The sequence below is a fragment of the Lepus europaeus genome, chromosome 9 (genome assembly GCF_033115175.1).
Source record: "Lepus europaeus isolate LE1 chromosome 9, mLepTim1.pri, whole genome shotgun sequence".
NCBI lineage: Eukaryota > Metazoa > Chordata > Mammalia > Lagomorpha > Leporidae > Lepus > Lepus europaeus.
The window spans coordinates 82460135-82484633 of NC_084835.1; the positions used below are offsets into that span (position 1 = coordinate 82460135).

A 24499-nucleotide genomic window follows, 5' to 3' on the forward strand; every position below is an offset into this window, starting at 1 on the left:
TAAAAGCCTGTGAATTAATTGATTCGTCTGCCTGGGAAGATTTGTTACGTGCTGGACACCTTGCAACTTGGATCAAAATACCTAGCGGGACATAATGTTACAAAGACTGAACTTCATAAAACAAACAAATAAAACTAAAGTGATCAAAACAATTCAGTAACAATTAGAAGTTTTGTTATTTTTTCCAGGCTGCGAGTCTCAAAATTGCATGATATATATTTATCTCCTTAACTCAAGCCATAAAGTAGTGCAAGTTCAGAGAAACACTTAGAGAAAAAATTAAAAGCAAAAAAACTTGTCCTATCCTGTCCTTCCCCAGGACCAACATCCTTCCTCTCTGAGTGCAACTGTGCCTCATTTCTGAGTGCTTTCAACAGCAGGTTTCTAACTACATTCAGTGTGATTAGAAACTCGGAATTCTCTGGTTCCTGAAATGAGAGAATAGACAATTTTAGAAGTCAAGATTCTTCTGAACTACATGCCAATAATTATTTGCTTTGGCTGTTACAACAGAAGAAAATGCTTCCTAAATAACCTATGTGTAGTGAAGTGTCCCACTGAGGGCATAATAATTGGATTGTGCTACCTAAGAAATTTACATGGATTTTATAATTTATTTTTTTTTAATTTATTCCTCACAGTAGTCCCATGAATAGACTTTAATCACTACTCTGTTTAACAGATGAGAAAACCAAGGTTCAGAGAGGTTTTGGATCTTGTCAATCAAGTACAAGAGGCAGGATTCACCTGTGCTAATGTGTTTTCCAAGCTATTCCTTTAACTACTATGTTTTTTTAGCCACTTCTGGTTATCAGTATTTTAAAAAGATAAAGAGAGACATTGATCCATAAAGAGCTGGGATGTTAACCTCACAGCATAGGTCAATTATTCTAAAATGTTTATATTGCTCCCTGTTGTGAGGTTCTTTATTAGTATAAAATGCTCTCACCAGTTTGAGGTGACCCTTCTGATACAAGGGGTACCAAGCACTCTGTACCTTGTCTCAGGTTACAAAGTTCCACAAGAAACACTGTCAGACCATACAGTGACAATACAGAGCTCCACCTGGAAGAAATTAACAGGCCATCTGTTTTGTTCTGGCAGACTGATGAATAAAATGTTGACTTTGTGCCAATGCTGTAGTATTAACCAGCCAGGAACTAAATGCACAGGACTTCTGTTTTAATGGATTGTATGGGAGGAATGTAAACAACTGCTTGTTTCTAAAGGAATAAGACTTCAGACTGCTGAAAGGAATTCACCAGCACAAAAGCCAATTTTGGCTTAAGATTCGAAATGGATGCAAAAACTAAAATCAAGACACTCCCATGAAACTGGTGAATCTTGAGCTTAACAATCACTTTATAAAACAAAAACAAGCTAATCAAAATATTCATCAACCCAGATAATACCATTTTTTTAGATTTATGTATTTACTTGAAAGGCAGTTACAAAAAAAAAAAAAAAGGGAGAGACAGAGAGAGCAAGAGATCTTCTTCTATCTGTTGATTCACTCCCCAAATGGTCACAATTACCAGTGCCAGGCCATGCCAACGCCCCGAGTCAGGAGCTTCACCTGGGTCTACCATGTGGGTGCAGGAGCCCAAGTATGTGGGCTATCCTCCAGGGCTTTCCAACAGGGAGTGGGTCAGAAGTGGAGCAGCCAGGGCACAAACAGGTGGCAATGTAAAATGAAGGTAGTAGTTTAACCTGCTGTGCCACAACGCTGGCCCTTAATTCATACCATTTTAACTTAAACACACTAGTGTCAAAACAGGATTAATATGACTACACATCAGTAATTTGAAAAAATAAAAACAACTTGATGCTTTAGTATGTTGCATCCTTTTCAGATACTAAGCATTAGGGTGAGAAAACTGGTACAATCACCTTCTCTACCTTTTGTTTTTAGAGGACAGTGATAATAACTTCATTTTAGTGGAATAAAAATATGGAATCCATAGCTTTTGCAAAATATTACACAGAACACTCATGAAAGAATTTGCCTTTCAGGCCAAACTTCTAACATTTTGTCTTCTGAACACCCTTGGGATTATGGATAAAGAATGTATTAGAAATAACCTAGTGAAATTTGTTTATCTCATTATATTTGAGAAAAGTTTGATCACAAACCACCCTCTGTATATGTAACTGGATAACACAGCTATAGAAAAATTATTTTACAAAATTAATAAATTTAAAATAGCATTGAACAGAGCCACTAAATGTTATTAAACATCCCATATGTCCTGATTCATGAAGACATAGCACACCGTAGTTCAGAGAAACACTTAATTGCAGAAGAAAAACCTAGGCTCTGGGCAACATCTCCAGTTTGCAAGGGTCTTTCTGTCTTCACCTGTTTTATTTCTTATGATTTCTATACACATTCCAAGGAAGAGACTTAGAACTTCAAAAAATTAAAATAAAATAAAATGAAACAGCTTTCAAACACTGTCACATCTGGCCCAAAGTGGAATTTAATATAATAACTGGCACATAGCCATGGCTTTGGTATTTTCTATCTGGTTTACTGTTTGCTGTTAAATTTATATAAGTTAACATTTTAACAATTTTGTGCATGAGGAACTGTGAGCACTGCACATCCCTGTACTTCTACAGAGGAAATAATTAATTTGTATGCATCTTTCAATTAAACATTTATTTATTTATTTATTTATGACAGGCAGAGTGGACAGTGAGAGAGAGACAGAGAGAAAGGTCTTCCTTTGCCGTTGGTTCACCCTCCAATGGCCGCCGTGGCTGGCACGCTGCAGCCAGCGCACCGCGCTGAGGCCAGCGCACCGCGCTGACCTGATGGCAGGAGCCAGGTGCTTATCCTGGTCTCCCATGGGGTGCAGGGCCCAAGCACTTGGGCCATCCTCCACTGCACTCCCAGCCCACAGCAGAGAGCTGGCCTGGAAAAGGGGCAACCGGGACAGAATCCGGTGCCCCGACCGGGACTAGAACCCGGTGTGCAGGCGCCGCAAGGTGGAGGATTAGCTTAGTGAGCCGTGGAACCGACCAACATTTATTTAACAAATATCTTTTGAAGGCTTTCTCTGGTCACTGTTAGATTTGGTTCTATAGAAGTAATTATCTGGGTATATCAAATGATTGGAATCATCTAATAGTATTCCTTTGATTATTTTTAAAGTGACTCTAGCATAGAACTTGGGGATGGCACTGTGGTGTAGCAAGCTAAGCTTGCCCCTGTGGCACCGGCATCCCACATGGGTGCCAGTTCAAGTCCCAGCTGCTCCTCTTCCAATCCAGCTCTCTGCTGTGGCCTGGGAAAGCAGCAGAGGATAGCCCAAGTGCTTGGGCCCCTGCACCCACATGGAAGACCCTGAAGAAACTCATGGCTCCTGGGTTTGGATCAGCCCAGCTCTGGCCATTGCAGCCATTCAGGGAGTGAGCCAGCAGATGGAAGATCTTTCTGTTTCTCCATCCCTCTCTCTCTCTGTCTATAACTCTACCTCTCAAATAAATATTTTTTTTAATCCTTTAAAAATAAATAAATAAGAAGCATAGAACTCTTTGGTAAAAAAGGCATTCACAGCAAGAACAGTAGGTAGAAAGAAAGTAAAAACATTTTAGATGGTTGTGCTTAAGTTTACTGGTTAAACAAACTACACCATGTTAGATATTTAAGAGGTGTTTTCAAATACATGATTCTTAAAATTTATAGAAGGCATTGGACCTTCTGGTAAATGTTTTCTTAAGTTGTTAGCTAATGGTTGAAACAGTTTGCTAAGTATTCATGTAATATTGCTATTGTCAGCAAGCGATCTAGGACTTGCTCCCTCATTTCTTTATTCTAAGCCCAACTTGTTCTTTCATTTCTCTATTCTCTTCAAGGTAGGAAACTAATTCTATTATGAAGGAATCTGTAGGATGCACAATTTAATCTTTAGACCTTATAAAAGAGATGGCTAACATTTTTTCTGTAATAGCATAGCCAAAATAAGAACTTAAATAATAATCTCATAGCTAGATTCACTTCGCCATCAGCGAAGTATACAGTAAGTAGAAAAAACCTCCCTTTCAGACCAAAGGGAAAGAAAGTTTTTAAGTGAGAATATAATTTTCCTCATGGGCATTGCCTACCTTAGAAAAACTACTACAGAACATGCCTGTGACTATAGACTTGTAGTTCAGGCCACCGAAGATTAGAGATGGGACTTGGGCACTCCCTTGACTTGCATCCTCTGGTCTGCTTTAACACAAACCAGGAGGAAAAGAAAGCTAGGCATCAGAAGCAATGGGTGGCAGGCCTATTAATGGCTGATCTGTACAGTGATCTGCCCTCAAGGAGACCCAACAGGCCAGTCCACTGCAGTGGCTTTCAATGTGGTAAGCCTGGGCTTCAGCAGAAGTCAGCTTGTGAAGAGCCCTGGCAGCTCTGCCAAGAGTTGGATCACTGGAAATGGACCTGCCCTGGAGTCGAAGGATGCCCAGGTCAGAGCCACAGATCTTATTGGCTCTAAGCTGAAAAGCCCTTCACTCAGCCCAACTTCCAAAGTGACCACTGCAGCTGAGGGGATGGCCAAGTGGGGTTAGCAACATTGCAGGCAGAACTGTAAATTTCTTGTTAGAGATGCCACCTGCCTTTACCTGGCCAGCTCTCCTCCCAGCCCAGCCAAGTAATGAAAGTCAACAGAGTGCCTTCCCCTAGGAGGTTCACACCTCCCTTAGGATATACCCCATGTGAAGAGATAGATAGGTCTGGGCCTCTTAACTTACAAGGCCTAAAGCCCACCAGATTATTATCAAGCCCCTTCTATCAGGTTCTATTTGCCTCTCAATCAGAAAACTTCATTGTAGCTTAGACAGCACCTTTCTTAACTCCTCTAATAATGACTCTGTCCTTTGTTCTAGACCCTGTCTAGCGCACTTGGGCCTCATTCCTTTGTAATCATAACCTCTACTCTACCACCAATGGCTCTACTCCAAACCTGTGTGTACTGATGGTCCTCTCCCCACTTAATGCTGTATAATTGTTCAAACGTGGTAAATGCCACTCTTAGGATCATTGGTTACTATCCTCACCCTGTCTTTTATGACCTTCTCTAAATATGATCAGAGTCGGCAAATTTGGAAGGCTTCCATAGCCTTGGCAACTCATGACGACAGCCTAGGGTGGTTACTGGCGCCATAAACTAGAGTGTCAATTTGTTGGGTCAACAACAGGAGCCACTGTGCACTTGCTCCTCATGTGGGATCTCTGTCCTTAATGTGCTGTACATTGTGATTTAATGCTATAACTAGTACAGAAACAGTATGTTTCACTTTGTGTTTCTATGTGGGTGCAAACTGTTGAAATCTTTATACTAAATTGATCTTCTGTATATAAAGAGAATTGAAAATGAATCGTGATGCAAATGGAAAGGGAGAGGGAGCGAGAGAGGGGAGGGTTGCGGGTGGGAGGGAAGTTATGGGAGGGGGAAGCCATTGTAATCCATAAGCTGTACACTGGAAATTTATATTCATTAAATAAAATTTAAAAAATAAATAAATAAATAAGAAGCATAGAACTCTTTGGTAAAAAAGGCATTCACAGCAAGAACAGTCACAAAGCCAAATACATTGGCCTGACAATAACATTTGTATTCACTATGGCCTTTGACATTTTTTGCTTCAGAACCCTACCATTCTTTTAGAATTTGTGCTGCATCTACATTATCTCTAAGTACCTGTTAAATACTAACTGAGAGGCCAGCACTGTGTAGTGCATAAAGTGGCAACCTGCAGTGCTGGCATTCCATATGGGCACCAGTTTAAGTCCTGACTACTCCATTTCCAATCCAGCTTTCTGCTAATGCACCTGGGAAAGCAGCTGAAGATGGCCCAAGTCCCAGGGCCCCTGCACCCACGTGGCAGACCCTAATGAAGCTCCTGCCTCCTGGATCTGGCCTGGTCCAGCCCTGGTCATTGTAGTGATTGGGGAGTGAACCAGTGGAAGTTTCTCTCTCTCTCTCTCTCTCTCTTTCTCTCTCTCCCTCTCCCTCTCTCTCTCTCTCTCTCTCTCTCTCTGTCTCCTTTACTCTCTAACTTTACCTTTCAAACAAACAAATAAATAAATAAATCCTAAAAAAATAAAACCAACTGAATTCCCATGTCTGCAGTACCAAAATCAGGATGCTGCTTGAGAAGCCCACCAACCTCAAATTCACGACTGCCCATTCCCTTCTCCACCACCCCTCACCCTCTGCCCAGTGGAGGATTTCCATCAGTCCTGCAGTATCGCTGGCTTGGCTACTATTCTGACTAGTACTATTGTCATTATTCCAATGTGCTATTCTCAGTTCATGTCATTGTTCACTTTTTCTTTCCCTTCTTTCTCCTCTGATACTTTTCTATATTTAATCTCCACACTCAGAGACAGGCCACTGGGTCCTTGTCCTAAATGTCACCAAAGGGGCCATTGGTCAATGGACGGTCTTCTTGTCCATTGAGAAAGTAGGCCATTCACCCCACCTATGCCCCAAATTGATCTTCTAGGGATGGATCCTGAGGACTGAAGGAGCCTGGACTCCTGCAACTGGACTACGGCCACCACTCTGTGGGAATCAGAATAACTGTGATGGTAGCAGTTAGGCCAATTTCATTTCTAATAGACACAGAGGCAACCTTCTCAGTCCTTACTAAGTATTGGGGGTCCACCTCTGCTGCCTCAACTTCCATACTCGGGGTAGAGGGAAGACCTTAGAAACCCCTACAGACTCCCAACCTGCTCTGAATAATTAATACAATGCCCTTCCCACTCTTTTCTCGTGATACCTCACAGTCCTACTCCTCTCCTGGGAAGAGACATACTCTATCAGTATGGTGCTAAGCTGGTGTGCAACCTCCAGCCATTGGCCCTGTCCTCCAACTAGTCTTCTCCCCTCCTCCTCCTCCTCCTGTCCCAATTTTACCATAAGAATAGCAAAGGAATGGTGATTCCACCCTTCTGAGCTCACAGTTTACTGTAAGCAAGTCACTTATCCCATCCTTCTGGTGGTTCTTTGTTTTATCTTGAGGAATCCAGACAGGATAATCAAGTCTTCTGATGAGTTTTCAGCTTGGTAGGGTGTTGGCTGAAAACTGCATTCTGTTCTTCCTTCCTCAGAGATTAATTTGTTGGTGAGACTGGGCGCAGCCCAGAGGGAGGCCGTGGGCTCCAGGATTCGTGCCTCAATGAGTTTTTACTTTACACCAGATCCCAACAAGATCTCCATCTCTCTCTGCTCCTCTAAAGGCTTTCTGTATCTCACCAGTCTCCTCAATTCCTACAGACTTGATTTCCTGGTCACATTAGGGGGTATTTCCTAGATATTTCATTTGCTAGCTCTGAGTTAATCATCAAAACTGCCTCTCTCTTCTTAAACCTTCCTCTTCCATTCTGCCACTCTCTCTTTAATCCTAGCCACCTTGGCATCTCTCCTACCCTGCACAAAGAGGGCCATAGAGCCCTGAGAGAAATTTCAGAAATTCTGCACACATAAAGCCTACACCCAGCAAGGTTCATATTACCCTGAGAGATATCTCTCCCAACCTATGTGAAATAATGATCAGGACTACTGGCCCTTCAAGCCAACATTCTGCCTGAGTTAATATTTTCAGACATATCTCATTTTCCATAATTGCCCCTTATTTTATCACCTACCAGATTCTCTTCTTTAAAAATCTCTCTCCAACCAAAGGGGTGCCCATCTGCTCTGATGAATACCTTCTCCCATCAAATCTAACATAATAGTGAATGATAACTTGCCAAACTTGTTTTACAACTTGGTTTAACAGGTTTCTGATAGCAATAAGGATCTCGGATTTAATGTCATTGATTTATAGCTAAAAGGAGTAGAATTCCATATAAATACAATTGTTATCTAAATATAAATGGAAGTATAATATCAGCATCTTCAGCCATTTAAGTGTAATTGTTAAATGTAAACTGGGTAAAGCAAATGAGATAAATATGTCTAAATGTAAACTCTAGTACACTTAGAACCTTATATTCTATGGAAAAGCTATTTGGGTTTGCTAACATGTTTTCATAAATCATCCATATGAAAAAATAGTTCAACACTGCTTGAAAGTAACTAAGGCTGAAATTTGATGATATCTTATTTAGAAAATGTCTTAATTTGGAGATTTTAAAAAGGTTATTTCAAAATGTAAATCAATGAAATCAGCAGATGGAAAAGGTCACAAGTATAGAAATGTGTTCTTGGTAAGGAATGTTAAGAAGAAAGAGTTTTCTTTTTGAATAAAGGACATGGTTTGTAAGATGACTAGTTTATTCTAGACTAGAGTAAAAAAGATAGAAAGCTTTAAGTAAGTTGAAGAATGTGTGTGGAAGTCACAGAAACTTATAAAAGAAAGAAATGTCTGGATACAAAAGCTATTAATCTATTTTTCTTTGACACAGAATCGACCCTTCATTAAAGCAATAAGGTTGGGGCTGGTGCTGTGGTGCAGTGGGTCAAAGCCACAGCCTCAGTGCCAGCATCTCATATGGGCAACAATTCAAATCCCAGCTGCTCCATTTCCAATGCAGCTTCCTGCTAATGTGCCTGGGAAAGTAGCAGAGGATGGCCCAGGTGCTTGTGCCCTGCACCCATGTGGGAGACCCAGAAGTAGCTCCTGGCCCCTGGCTCCTGGCTTCTGGTTCCTGGCTTTGGATCCGCTCAGCTTCAGCTGTTGCAGCCATTTGGGGAGTGAACCAGTGGATGGAAACCTCTCTTTCTGTCTCTACCTCTCTCTGTAACTCTGCCTTTCAAATAAATAAATAAATATTTAAAAAAGAAAGCAATGAGGTTTTTGCGATACATATATGTTAGTAAATAGTTTTTGTTTAACTGGTGACTCTGTTAGTTTTCTAGACAGCTCCATTAAGCTCTCTTCTCTTCCCTACTTCTGATTCTGGTAAAATTGTTCCAAGTTATGGGATATGATTCCATTCACTATCTCTTAAAGCTTTATTTCTGAATTTGGGGATGACCAAAGAGACAGATTTTGTATTCTGCTAAAGTAATCTATTGTGTTCTTTTAATGTCTCTGTTAAGTTCTGATTGTTTAAAAGCAGCTAAATTTTTATGGATTGTTTAAATATATATGCATTCTGAAGAATTTGAGTAAGTATTTTGTATCAATGATTAAATCTGGTCTCTATTATGTCATGATGCTAAGGGATTCTGTTTTCTACCAGCTATTTTAAACCTTCTTGGCATCCTTGACAGGCATTCAAAAAATCAAAGTTCCAAATTCTCTGGACTATGATATTTCCAGTTGGGCCCCTGGAAATATCAAAAAATACATCTTGTAGAGACACCAACTAATCAGGTATTTGGATTATATTATAGGTACAGTCAAAATGTGAAATGGTGCTAAATTTTAATTTATGATAATATAAAATCACACTGATTCAAATGTCCAAAGTTAAAAAGTCTAATGATCTTTTGTTACCAGATATGATGGTTATCATAATGAAAAAGGCCCAGAAGTCTAAAGAGATGTTTTATGTTTTATAAAATCCTACAGGTGCTTTCAAAAATACTGTGTGGAGTAAGCAAGTGCCTCTTCTTGTTGGTTAATGAATTTATAACTGTAAACATGGTTAAAGTATTTATAATCTTTTGTCATCCACAGTTTTGTACATCAGATTTACTGCTCATGAAAATTAAAACATTAAATGTGTCCTCTTAGGTTCCAAAGGACATTCTGAAAGACAAGAACCAACATATTGAGTTAGCAACATAACAGAACAACCCAATGAGTTTATGCCACATAGCAGTCCCTGTGTCACCAATATAACCCTCACTTCCACAGCTTCCTCCTCTAGCCCATCCAAAACTTCATTTCTTTGAAATTATACCTTATACACTTGTATCAACAGTTCTACACCCAATCTATGTGTTTTGGCAATCCTTTCCTCACATCTAACATTATATGACTACTCAGGGTTCCTTTTACAGAGTAATCCCTCTACCTACAATAGACAAGCAATCTTTCTCCCAGTCTTGGTTGGAATCAGCTTTGCAGCTTCTCTCTGTTCAGTGGTAATCTTGGGAACTGCTCTAGGTCACAATGTCTATTAACCAGTTCCAAGAACAACTCCAACAACTACAAGAGGAGGTTACCAGATCTACTGACACTTCAGCAGATGCTATTAGGGGACTTCAAAATCAGATCACCCCACTAGTGGATGTAATGTTGCAAAATAGAGGACCTTATAACAACTGAAAAAGAGAGAACTTGTGTTTTTCAGGGAAAACAACATTGTTATTATGTTAATCAATTGGGCCAGGTAAAGTGAAATGTTAAAAAGCTCCAACAAATTGGCACATCTATTAAATAGTCTGACATAGGGTCCAAAACCCCTCTTCTCTCCTTTCCTATGAAGCCCTCTCATCACTTGGTTAATGCTGCTCCTAAGACCATTGGCTGCTATTCTCACCCTGGCTTTTTTAACTGCCTTATATGTTTAAGTGTTTACAGGAGATGATAATGGAAGTCTTCACCAACCATGTAGTCAACCAAATTCTACTACAGGGATATACTCAGCTTGCCACCCAGGAAATCATGACTTAAGATGTCACCCCACCAGTAGAGAGTGACTTGCCACTCCCTGTCAGCAGGAAGTAGCTCTAGAAGATACATCATCCTCCCTCCACCCTTCCTGGGCTTTTGGGGTAGATGTAATCCCATACAACACTCATTTTTGTGACAAGGGACTCAAAGCTTAACTTGTCTACAAAGTATAGCACACATAGATGGTTATAGACAATAGATTATTTTGCTTGGTTGTTTTACAAAAGGCTTGTTCTTCATAAAAATCAATATCAGTTTGTAGCTGGCCTATTTCTATCAGTATTTCTGCTTGCTTGATAATGGTGAAGGCCACCAGATTGTGGTTTCTGCTGTCTACTCCTGGCTGCAGCTACAAGATAACACAGGTAGCACCAAGATCAGTGACACCATGCTTGACCCCAACCAGGAACAACTGAATAATTGAATCATTATATTTTTTAATAAGGTTACAAAAAACCTGGCTGATTGGCTAACTGCTTCTCACTTTTGTATGCCTGTTTTCTGTTTGCACAAGCTCATACACATAATCAAATGTCTGATAAAAAGTAGGTTTTGCTTTTAGAACCCCACCACCACTGCAACTCGCTGCTGTCTTCTCCAGACTTGCTCTGTGAGAGAGCGGTCGCTAGCTGGCTAATAAAGCCTCCTAATTTGACCTCAAAAGTCTCGCTGTGTTTTTAATCTGTGCATCTTACAACACTTTATAAAAGACAAAAGCGGGGAATGTTAGCGAAATGGTGACATCTTATTTGAGGCACCATCTTAAGCTCTGGGAGCCATTTAAGCTCTGGCCCTGTGGCCATCTTGTACAATAAACTTTGGTCCTAAGCCCAGCGTGGCTTATTAAAAGTCAGATGACCAAACTGTTGAACCACAAGCGTCAACTCAAACCCCACCCTAATGGGACTTGCTGCTCCCACTTTCCTACCTTTGCAAGGCTATAACAGGACCTGCTTTCTAGCCTGTTGGGTCTCACCCCCAATAAACTTTTCCTTTAACTCCAGCATTTGTTGTATTTTGTAGTAGCCTTTCAGGTACAGTTAAGATGAAAGAAGATGGGAGTTTGGGTTTGGAGGTAATTTTATGTTGGAACCAAATTGTTAGTTTAGGAAAATAGAAGAAAATAAAGAGACGTGAGAACACAGCAAAAGCGAAAGTGATCACTGGGCAAGTGATGGGCAGTGTGAAATCATGGAGTCCATCTAAAGCAACACTTTCCAACTTTTTAGACTAACACCTAGGTATCAATATATTTTATATAATAAGCTAGGATATATATAAAATTACAAAATGAGATATCATAGGTATCAATATATTTTATATAATCAGCTAGGATATATACAAAATTACAAAATGAGGCCGGTGCCGTGGCTCAACAGGCTAATCCTCCACCTTGCGGCGCCAGCACACTGGGTTCTAGTCCCGGTTGGGGTGCCAGATTCTGTCCCGGTTGCACCTCTTCCAGGCCGGCTCTCTGCTGTGGCCCAGGAAGGCAGTGGAGTATGGCACGGGTGCTTGGGCCCTGCACCCACATGGGAGACCGGGAGAAGCGCCTGGCTCCTGGCTTTGGATCGGTGCGGTGTGCTGGCCGCAGTGGCCATTGGAGGGTGAACCAATGGCAAAAAAGGAAGACCTTTCTCTCTGTCTCTCTCTCTCACTATCCACTCTGCCTATCAAAAAAAAAAAAAAAAAGAAAAAATTACAAAATGAGATATCATTTCTGTAAATCTTTTCTCTGTTTCATTTCTTAAAAGTGATCACAGCCAATTAAATTGACTTGGAAAGGTACGGAGTGGCTTCTGATACCTACTAGAAGGAGGAGTGTTCTCAAGGGGAAGAGTGCTTCTGTCTGTCCAGAGAGTTTTATGTGGTGCTCAGAGAAGAAGGTATGTAGTCAAATTTAAAATAAAAGTTGGAAAATCTAAAGGAGGTTTAAAGCAGGCAAGAATATTTTTAGATAGTTCAGGTCAATTTTTCAGACAGCTACAAGCAATTTGAAGATTTGCGGCAAATGCATCAAATGTAGAGAAAGAAATGAAAAGTGCATAGGGGCAGGAAGGCAGTACCCTCCAGGGATAGGGAAATGGAACAAGTGCTAGGCAAAAGGCAAAGACACAGCTTGTGCTAAGGAACAGAAATTCACTATAAAGACACTAGAGGAGGAAAACTTGCAGGGATAGCAGCATCCCAGGGCAACAGCAGATGGATTAGTGGTACATCAGTATACATTAGTGATCAAGGTATAGGCAAACAAGAAACAGAACGTGGTTTAAATATAATTTTTATTGGAAATAGTTTTTGTTTCATGAATTATACTTTAAGTATATTGAATTTGAAGAAAGCTTCCTATTTTTTATAATGATGAACATTAACTTGGAGTTTTATTTCACAGTAATTAAGAGAGTCATCAATTGAAGAAATGTGATAACATCAAAAACAGAGACAAAGATACCAGTGGTATATCCTTAAATTTGTGGGTGCTATTTTTGCTACTTGTTATGAGAGAATATTTGTTTGCAAAGGAACAGACTGCCCAAACAAAGAATCCTTACACTAGATGTAAAAACTGAACAGATGAGCCCAGAAAAAGATTCTTTCTATACATTTCCCAATACTAAAGGAAAGAGAATCCCTAAGTACTTCATGGAAAGAAGATGATAAACAAAGTGTTTATAGGATTACTTGTTGCATGAAGAACACCCACTTCCTCTGGACTTTTCCTGGTAAATATGCATAATGTGATAATTTATGTTGTTCTTGGGGCTTAGAAGAGAAGAACAAGTAGATTTCCTTCCTGCTCTGGCCTTCATTGGCATATTCAAGCTACTACTGCAATAGTTTTATTTTCATTATACACTGCTAGTCAGTAGGGAGCCAGCAATTCTTCTGGAACATATAGCCAACAATACAGTTGCTGTAGCCACACAAAGCAGGCAAGAATTAGCCATCTTAAAGGACTGGAAGAAGATGAAAGAGTCTAGAAAGTTACATGACTCATATATTTCTGCAGGCCAAGTGCAGTCCTATAATCATATACCACAGATATAGAATTCATTGTCTGAAGTTTTGACTTGCTCAACTACCAGAAAATTTGGAAAAGATTTTTCAGAGTTTCCAAGTAAAGAATCTTTTGTTGTTGTTGTTGTTTTTAGTTTTTTATTCTTTTATTATTTTTTTTTACTTTTATTTAATGAATATAAATTTCCAAAGTACAGCTTATGGATTACAATGGCTTCCCCCCCACCCATAACTTCCCTCCCACCCACAACCCTCCCCTTTCCCGTTCCCTCTCCCCTTCCATTCACATCAAGATTCATTTTCAATTCTCTTTATATACAGAAGATCAGTTCAGTATATATTAAGCAAAGATTTCAACAGTTTGCCCCCACATAGCAACACAAAGTGAAAAATACTGTTGGAGTACTAGTTATAGCATTAAATAACAGTGAACAGCACATTAAAGACAGAGATCCTACATGATATTTTTTAAAAATTAATTAATTTTCTAAGCAATTTCCAATTTAACACCAGGTTTTTTTTCTCATTTTCAATTATCTTTATATACAGAAGATCAATTCAGTATATACTAAGTAAAGATTTCATCAGTTTGCACCCACACAGAAACACAAAGTGAAAAATACTGTTTTAGTACTAGTTATAACATCACTTCACACTAGACAACACATTAAGGACAGATCCCACATGAGATGTAAGTACACAGTGACTCCTGTTGTTGACTTAACAATTTGACACTCTTGTTTATGGCATCAGTAAGAGTGGACAGTGAGAGAGAGACAGGGAAAAAGGTCTTCCTTTACCATTGGTTCACCCTCCAATGGCCGCTGCAGCTGGTGCACTGCACTGATCCAAAGCCAGGAGCCAGGTGCTTCTCCTGGTCTCCCATGTGGGTGCAGGGCCCAAGCACTTGGGCCATCCTCCACTGCACTCCCAGGCCACAGCAGAGAGCTGGACTGGAAGAGGGGCAACTGGGACAGGGACTAGAACCCAGTGTGCTGGCGCCGCAGGCGGAGGATTAGCCTATTGAGCCGTGGTGCCAGCCAACCAAATAAAGAATCTTAAGAGTTTCCTTCAGAAAATGTCTCACCTGGTGTGGGAGCAGGGGAGGGTGGTGGGTGAGGAACTACCATGCTCTTTAGGGGACTTCTGGAAAGAGGCAGCAGGAGTGCAATTTGCAGATCACAACAGCAGGGGGTTATGTTGCTGTAACTTAACACTACCTCGGGTAATGCCTTCTGTCTGTCCAAAAGCCTACAGTGCCCTAGGGAGGGGAAACTGCTGACTATAGAAATAATTATATAACTAACTAAAGTATATGTATGACAAAAATATGAAATTTTTTGGTCCCAAACCCAAACTTTCAAAAGAAGCAGTGAGGTCACTGGCTCCATTTCTTTCAGGATTCCCCTCTTTTCTAATCATCACAGCCAAGAAGCACAGCCATTCTCAAGTACAGCCGTTGTCTGTGTATTGACTGTGAGGGGACGTTTGTGGAAAACTGAGAGTGAGAAGGACAATGATAAGTAGAGCAGATAAACAGTCAAAATATAGATAAAAGCTTCTTTTCTTCTATTCATCATGAAGTGACTAAGACTGCTGCTTATAAAGTTAGAGAATAGTATTATTGAGTCTAGAAAAGTCATGAATGAAGACATAAGCAGGTGTTATCCATAGCCACTGAGGAGCAAATTTAACACGAAGAACTATACTTTTCATTTCCTATTCAATAGAAAAACATCAGTTTACAGCCTCTGTTACCTCAAAGACAACTCCATTTAAAAAAAAAAAAAAAAGAAGAAGAAGAGAGAGAGAGAAACCTTTCAGGACAGGATTAGCCTAACATTAAAACACTGGTTAGGATGCCTAAATTCCATGTCAGTGTGCTGGGGTTTGATTTCTGGCTCTGGCACCTTATTCCAGCTTCCTGCTAATGCACACCCAAGGAGACACCAAGCAATATCTCAAGTACTTAGATTCCTGCTTCCCATGTGGGAGGCCCATATTGAGATCTGAGCTCTTGCATACAGACTGTCCCATCCCCTGCTATTGTGAGCAATTTGGAAATAAACCAGCAAATAGTAGATCAATCTGTCTGCCTTTCAAATAAAAATCAATCCATAAATAGAAATGAATAAATAAATAAATAAATAAATAATGCTGCATTTTCTCACTTCTACCACTAGGGTGCACTGGAGTAGCAATTTACTATCTGATGCAGGAGTTAATGAAGTTTTACCAAAATGTTAATTCTTCTTCAAGCAATATTCACTGGACCATTATTATATAGGAAGAAAATAACTGATGACAGGACTGTGACACTACACGATGATAAACTTGTCTGTGTGAGCTCTTACATCTTTTGAATGTCACCACTAGTAGGAAGATTAATTTCTGAAGATAGATTATCTGTGCTCCACCTGTAATGACTACACCCATGTGAGAAATAAATCATTACTGATGAATGACAGTACACCATTCTTCAGTTTTAAGATTTCTATTTAACAACTTTTTAAATTTATTTTTATTTGACAGGTAGAGTTATAGACAGTGAGTGAGAGACAGAGAGAGTTGGTTTTCGTTGGTTCACTCCCCAGATGGCCACTACGGCCGGCACTGTGCCAATCCGAAGCCAGGAGCCAGGTGCTTCCGCCTGGTCTCCCATGCGGGTGCAGGGGCCCAAGCACTTGGGCCATCCTCCACTGCCTTCCCAGGCCACAGCAGAGAGATGGGCTGGAAGAGGAGCAACCAGGACTAGAACCCGGCACCCATATGGGATGTCGGGGCCACAGGTGGAGGATTAACCAAGTGAGCCACAGCTCCAGCCCCCTCTATTTAATAACTTTGATTGCCACGCTACACCACAGGTTTTTACTTTTTTCCATCTGAGATGTTTTACACATATGATGTAATAGTGTGAAATACAGTCATTGTTTTTTTTAGCCATCCAAAAATAGTAGATTTAATCTTCTGTATGACGTGTTTATAAATAGCTGTTTTCAGTATATAGACGTCACCTATGTAAAACCTATGCATGTGTGAGGATGCAGGGGGTGTGTTATGTGTGTGTAACTGACATTAATAAACCAAGACGTGTGAAGTAAAGTAAGTAATGTGTCCATGGCCTACCTCAAGAGTGATATCATTATTTACTGAAGCATCACATTTTTTCCTGAAAAGCAAAGGGAAGCACCTGTGTTAATTTTTTAACTTTACACAGAGCCCCCCAAATTGCATAAATCCATGATGCTGGTCACTGCAAACATGAGGTGTGAAGGGCATTGTCTAAGGTGTCAGGGGCTGCAGTCCTGAACTCACTTAGTAACTGCTCATTAGAGTCACGTCTTTAGTCTTTATACTCTCTAGTTTGTGTCAAGAAGGCAGAGACTTCACAAAGATAGTCTATTGCTTCAGCGAGTGAGTATTGAGCACCTCCTATGAACCAGGCGTCTTGATAAGCTGTGGTGTAAGAAACATTCATGTTCCCCCACCTCCAGGGACCATGTGATTTTAAAAAATAATCTACTCTAGCCATAAAAAATTAAAGCAGACCAGCACCTCGGCTCACTAGGCTAATCCTCCGCCTGTGGCGCCGGCACACCGGGTTCTACTGCCAGTTGGGGTGCTGGATTCTGTCCCAGTTGCTCCTCTTCAAGTCCAGCTCTCTGCTGTAGCCCGGGAAGGCAGTGGAGGATGGCCCAAGTGCTTGGGCCCTGCACCTGCATGGGAGAGCAGGAGAAGCACCTGGCTCCTGGCTTTGGATTGATGCAGCGTGCCAGCCATAGCAGTCATTTGGGGGGTGAACCAACAGACTAGGAAGACCTTTGTCTCTCTCTCTCTCTCACTGTCTAACTCTGCCTATTAAAAAAACAAAAAAAGGTTAAAGCAAATAAGCAAGATAAAAAACCTCACAACATTACTTATAAGATACCTGTAATTAAATATCACTTTGTACTAATAAACTCTTCAAGATGAACTGGTTAACAATGCAATTATGGAGGTTGGCATTGTGGCTCAGCAGGCTGAACTGCTGCCTGCGCTGCTGACATCCTACGTGGGCACTGCTTTGAGTCCCGGCTGCTCCACTTTCAATCAAGCTCCCTGCTAATGCTCTTAGCAAATTACCATATGGTCCCTGCCACCCACCGAAGTAGGAGATCTAGATTGGGCTCCTGGCTTCAGCATGGCCCAGCTCCAGCTGTTGCAGACATTTTGCGAATGAACCAGCAGATGGCAGATCCCAATGCCTCTCTATTTATGTATCTGCCTTTAAAATAATTTTAAAATTCTTAAAAAAAGAAATATCTAGTATATTATCTTTAAAATACATTTCTGGGTCACTGACTTATTCTATGATACTGCCAATTATTAATGAACTCAATATTGGAGCTCTACCAAAGAACTTTGCATGGACTAGTTGAATTTAAGGGTTTTTTTTTTCTTTTCTCTTTTATATATCTAGAATAGTTGTGTATTTAAGGATCTCTAGCTTGTGATAATAAAATGACAGAAACAATGTCAACTACATAAAAAAGGAAAAGACATATTTGTTTATCATATTATTGTGCTGTGACTTTGTTTTTATATTAGGTCAAAGAAGGTGGCTTATAGACATAAAATTAAGGTCTAAGCCATGGAGAGTATTTTCTTCTTCACCCTTTTGTGTCATAAACAACCTGGCAGTTGAATCTGTGGCAGGAAAGGGAAGAAACCAAAACAGAGTAATAGCAAAGTAATTAAAAAATGACACAAGATCACTGCATTTTGATATTTTATCAGCGAATCATGCCTTTTCTGGGAAATATATTCAACTCTAAGAGTTTTTAATCTAACACTATTCATTTCTCTGAAATAATACTCTTTCACCTTTTAAAAACATTTTGTCAAGAGATATAATTCCCCATTCTTAGAAGTGAGGATTTTCAAAGGATTTTCATCTTCATCTTGATGACCTACATAGTTTTCAACTTTTAAGTATCTCAACTTACAACTGCCAAAGGCTATTATGCATAATGCCCCACTAGCACTCACACAAAAATCAGGCAGAGCATATGCTAATTGGGAGGTGACTAGACTTGTTTATACTATGTCTCACATTGGATGCTGTGTCACCCCTGCACTCAGCTAGAAGTGAGAGACAAGCAAATTTTTTAAATGATCATATATAGTGTCAAAGACAACTGACAGCCTAATTTACTCCCTAGCTTTTCTTGTTTAAGGACATTTTAATTTCACTTACAAATATAGTGGGCAATGGATTAATCCAAATAGATTAAATTCTAATTGTAAAATCAGAGGCACTGTGATAGGACAGGGAAATATTTTGGAGGAACACTGCCCTCCTGGCACCAATCACAAAAATATATAGAAAACATCCTATTTCTTTTTTTTTTAATATTTATTTTATTTATTTGAAAGACAGAGTTACAGAGAGGTAGAGACAGAGAGAGAGCCAGCGCCACAGCTCAATAGGCTAATCCTCTGCCTGCGGCACCGGCACACTGGGTTCTAGTCCCAGTCAGGATGCGGGATTCTGTCCCAGTTGTCCCTCTTCCAGGCCAGCTCTCTGCTGTGGCCAGGGAGTGCAGTGGAGGATGGCTCAAGTGCTTGGGCCCTGCACCCACATGGGAGACCAGGAGAAGCACCTGGATCCTGGCTTCGGATCAGCGCGGTGCACCGTCCATAGCGGCCATTGAGGGGTGAACCAACGGCAAAGGAAGACCTTTCTCTCTCTCTCTCTTTTTCCACTCTGCCTGTCAAAAAAAAAAAAAAAAAAGAGAGAGAGACAGAGAGAGAGATCCTCCATCTGCTGGTTCATTCCCCAGATGACCACAATGGCCAGAGCTGTGCCTATCCAAAGCCAGGAACCAGGAGCTTCTTCGAGGTCTCCCACATGGGTGCAGGGGCCCAAACACTTGGGCCATCTTCTGTTGCTTTCCCAGGCCATACCAGATAGCTGGATCGGAAGTGGAGCAGCCGGGACTAGAACTGGTACCCATATGGGATGCTGGCACTTCAGGCCAGGGCTTTAACCTGTTGCACCACAACGCTGGTCCTGATAACAGTATAAGATGAATCAAATTCTGTCAAATGCTTTCTCAGACTACTGGACTCTAAGTCAAGCAACACTGACATTCACATCAGTTATGTTTATCATAAGGATGTAGAAGAAAAGCAATAATTAAATAAATGGATCTACAGCATACTCATGATATCACATCAAGAGTGCAATGGAGGCTTAATCACATCTACCCTGCTGCTTATAGGAACTGTGCAGTTTAAGGAGTTGCCTCATCATAATTTGGGTAGATTACTACAAAATTGTTAACAAGAAAAGGAAAGCAGTTAAAATCTGACATTCAATTGTAATTTTATGGCCCTCTTTCTTGGGTTGCTATTTTATTTCATTTTATTTTTTCAAGATTTATTTATCTATTATTTGAAAGTCAGAGTTAACAGAGAGAGGAGAGACAGAGAGAGAGAGGCCTTCCATCTGATGTTTCACTCTCCAATTGGCTGCAATGGCTGGACCTGTGCCGATCTGAAGCCAGGAGCCAGGAGCTTCTTCTGGGTCTCCCACATGGGTGCAGGGACCCAAGAGATTTGGGCCATCTTCTACTGCTTTCCCAGGCCTTAGCAGAGAGCTGGATCGGAAGTGGAGCAGGTGGGTCTCAAATCGTTGCCCATAGGGGATGCTGGCCCTTCAGGCCAGGGCGTTAACCCGCTGCACCACAGTGCTGGCCCCTACTATTTTATTTTTTAAATATTTGTTTGTTTATCTGAAAAGTACAGTGATAGAGAGGGAGAGATCTTTCATCTGCTGGTTCACTCCCCAAATGTCTATAACAATCAGGTCTGGACCAGGCTGAAGCCAGGAGCCAGAAAACCCATCCTGGTCTCGATATGGGTGGCGGGGGCCCTAGCAGTCTGACCATCTTCCGCTGTCTTCCCTGTCACATTAGCAGGAAGCTGGATCAGAAGTGTAGCAGCTTGTACTGAAAAGAATACTCCAATGGGTTGCCGGTATCATGAGTGGGGCTTAACCTACTGTACCACAATGCCAGCCCCAAGGGTTGCTATTTTAAAATAATACTAATATGAAAGCAAATGATGAGAGGTTTATAATTATTATCATTACTGTTATTATAATTTTAGAACTCTCCAGAGAATAATGGAGCATAAATCTTCTTAGTCATGCTTATTCTGTCAGTCTGCCGTTATAAAACAGAATGAGTTCCCTACATTTGAATATTTCTCATACCAACTAACTTGTTCAGTTTGATTACTATTTTCATTTTATCCTCAAGCATAATATCTGGCCCCATACACTATTATCATTTCTATCATTCCTTCAGAGTTTAAAAAAAAATGAAATACAGTCTGTTCCTTTTACTTGCAAGTAAACCATGGTCTAAGCCAAAAAGAGGTTAAATAAAGTATTTGAAAATTTAGAATCTTAGTTTAGCACTATTTTTTTTATACAACAATGGCTGAAAATTTGGCTCCTCAGTCTCATTACAAGTCAACAAGAATTCTAGGAATTTTTACTTAACTAAGGAACAGAAACTGGTGCAAATTAAAACTTCCTGTTTAGCAGTAGAGATGCTGAACACATTGATAGTTATAAAAAGAACAAAGACAAAATGATGTAAAGTAATATTTTAATACTTTGATTCCTTTATTTATTCAAGAGGCAGAGAAAAAGTTAGACAGAAATAGATCTTCCTTTTGCTTGTTCACTTCCCAAAAGCCTTTAACAGTCATGGCTGAAACAAGGAGCCAAAAACTCAAACTGGGTCTCCCATGTGGCTGTCAGAGACCCGGTTACTTGAGCCATCACCTGCTGTCTCCCAGAGTGTGTGCTGGTATGAAGCTGGAATGGAGAGTGCAGCCAGGACTCAAATCCAGGCACCCCAATATAGAATGCAGGTATCCCAAGAAGTGGCTTAACCCATACATCAAAAGACCCAGACTAAACCAAAGTTTTAAAGTTAAGTGCCCTGGATATGATAGCATAAAGACTTCTCCTTGTTCATCTTCAGAATGGAACTGTAGAATTCTACAATAATATGTTATTCTTTTCTACAGTGTTTTTTAGAGAAGAATATTCCATTCACATTGATAGCAATTTTTTAAGAGAACCAGTTTGAAAATTATTCAGAAAATCAAAATAACAACTTTCCAAAAATATAATTTAATTGATAAAATTTTCTGAAATTTTCTCAAACTGTGTTAATTTAAAATACCTAAACCACAAGAAAAGTAAATGAAATAATGTAATTTTATTAACTTCACCTGGCAGCACAGCTGGGACTTCTATAATAAAGCTATGCTAATGTCCTGCTTGCTCATCTACCTGGAGCATGAGTAGTGATCAGATTAAGGAGAAATAATATCAATTACAAGTTTACCATAAGCCAAGCATTTGATGCATATTAACTCATTTGTTATTTCCCCTATATCATTATTTGTCTGAAAAAAAAAGGGGGAAATAATTTGCCAAAATTCAAAGGAAATTGAGTGTTAGATTTGCAATTTAAAACTGTGTTTGGCTTCCAGACTATGTTCTTTCAGCTATAGCATATGCTCTGCACTCTAAATTAAATGAGTGCAATTATTGGCAGCTATATATATGAGTAATAAATGTAAGTTTACAATATCACACTATAAGTTGTGTGCATGTGTGCATGTGCACATATATAGGCAGACTGTTCTCTCTGTTGATAATACTGACTTTTCCCCCTTAGTCCCTGAACTGTCATTACTTTACATGTAGCAAGAAAGAGCTGTAGATGCTTGATCCTTTATTGGACACTGTTTTATAAGACATGTTTCCAAAAAGTCAGCTTTACTTAGACTGTGACAAAACACAAGTGATAAAAGACAAACAGAGAATAATGTTGTATTCACCTAAGGTGGAATTTTGCCAGAAGCTGAGAAGAGTTAAGGACAAGAGGACAAGACAACATCCTGAATTATTTTTTCTAATAAAATGAACATATCTGCATTCAGTTTTCAGAACAAAGATAAAATTTAAATTGAAAAGTAAGTGATATTTTAATATTCCATACCTCTTCTTCATTTTGGTAGTATAGATAACCAATAGTTGACCATAAGCAAGGAAACACATTCAAAGCACCAGTAACAGTTTTAATATTTTATATTTATATAGATATAGAATATATTTTATCAATAAAATTATTTTATATATAAGTATAGAATATTTATCTATTTATACATATATTTATTTATATATAAATATGGAATATCCTTTAAAATATATTCTATATTTATATATAAACTTAGAAAAATGACCTAAATATATTTAAATGCAATTATGATTCAATAAGATAATTATGATTGCCTTTACATATTCCTAAAATGTGTCATTTTATGTGGATTTTTAAGAGCTTACAAATAATAGAATATATACCTCCAATTTTATCTATAGTCAGGTCAAAATGCAATAAAATTTATGTTGTATAATGCCTAGATATTTCAAGGAATGATATACTGCAGATAGGTAAAACCAAATAGCATTCAAAAGTTAATCCAATATTAAAGGACCACCATTTCCTGCAGAGTGAAAACATAGAATATTGGCAAAAAAGGCAAAGTAAATAAAATGACCACTAAATCTACAGATAATATTGTTAAGACAATATGATACGCTTTAATGATTAGTTGTACAAGTATGGTTTCTTGGCCATGGAAGAAAGGGAAGAAAAGAAGGTCAATAACCATAATCATGCATGCTCTATAAGCTAATGTGTTAGAAGTAGGAAAAAATCTTAAACTTAATGGGAACCACAATTGCAGCAGGTATCTAGCTAGTCCTACAATGCTAACCAACTCTAGCATTACTAGTGAGAACTAAACTTCAGCCCAACATCTAGGGCTCTCAAAGCACTAAACCATTCCATTTCAAATTGCATTTTAGTTTTATGCCCCATTAATTGAACATTTATATTAATTTTTAACGTTATTAAATTCATTGTAGAATCATGTGCACAGCCTTGCTGGCACTGCAGCAGTTCGTTTTTTTTCTACAATGAATTATTACTTCATAAAATGGAAATGTTTCCTAATTAGGATTCAATTGCGAGATACCAGAGGGTAATGGTTAGGCCAAAAAGAGCCTTCACAATATTAGAAAAAGGTGATAACACTTTAAATGTGGAACTAAAAAATAAACTTGAGAAAGAAGAATCTTCAAATAGGACATTTTCAAAAGGATTGGATAAAGTTTTAGATTCTGCTTATATTGTGAAGGTACACCCTAAAATGCAGAAAATGTCCTCATCATGTTAATACAAAATCACTTTAGGTAGGAAACATATATATCAATTTATTGCAAGTGTTTAACATGCATAATAGCAATGGATCAATTTCTCTACTTTTCATTTGGGAAAATATAAGGTGAGATATTTGGGTCTATGTCACTGACTCATGTTTCCACTTTAGTTATAATCTCTAGTGAATGCATTTCTAATGTTAAATTATTTTTAATTGCTTTTGGCACCTAAACAGATTTGGCTGACACACTATTATTGACAATGAAACCACTTAATTTTGTTTGTTTTACTTTCAAGTTTTGACGGTTTTTCATTTAATATAATTGAACTTATATATTCCTACCTTACAAAGTCTTATCAATTCACGTAGTTATTTCATGAAAATACGTTACCATAAGAGTACATAGTTAGTGACATTAGTAGATCAATATACAATTTTATTCCTATCACTGTCCAGAAGAACAACCCTGACTTAGGAGACAGACAAAAGTAGTATGTTCAGTACTATTAGTCTGCATAAAAATCTCAAGAAGCTAAGTCATTATCATTAGTCATGATAAGAATGTCTCCTGGAATGTTTACGTCAAAAGAAAGTTTATGTGGCAGAATTATGT

At 39.2% G+C, this 24499-nt stretch overlaps 1 protein-coding gene across 3 annotated transcripts in view; it reads right to left on the reverse strand.

Moving 5' to 3' along the window:
• The window catches only part of NOL4 (nucleolar protein 4), a 369495-nt gene that overhangs the window by 267581 nt on the left and 77415 nt on the right, over nucleotides 1-24499 (reverse strand). The gene's annotated exons all lie outside the window — the stretch shown is intronic.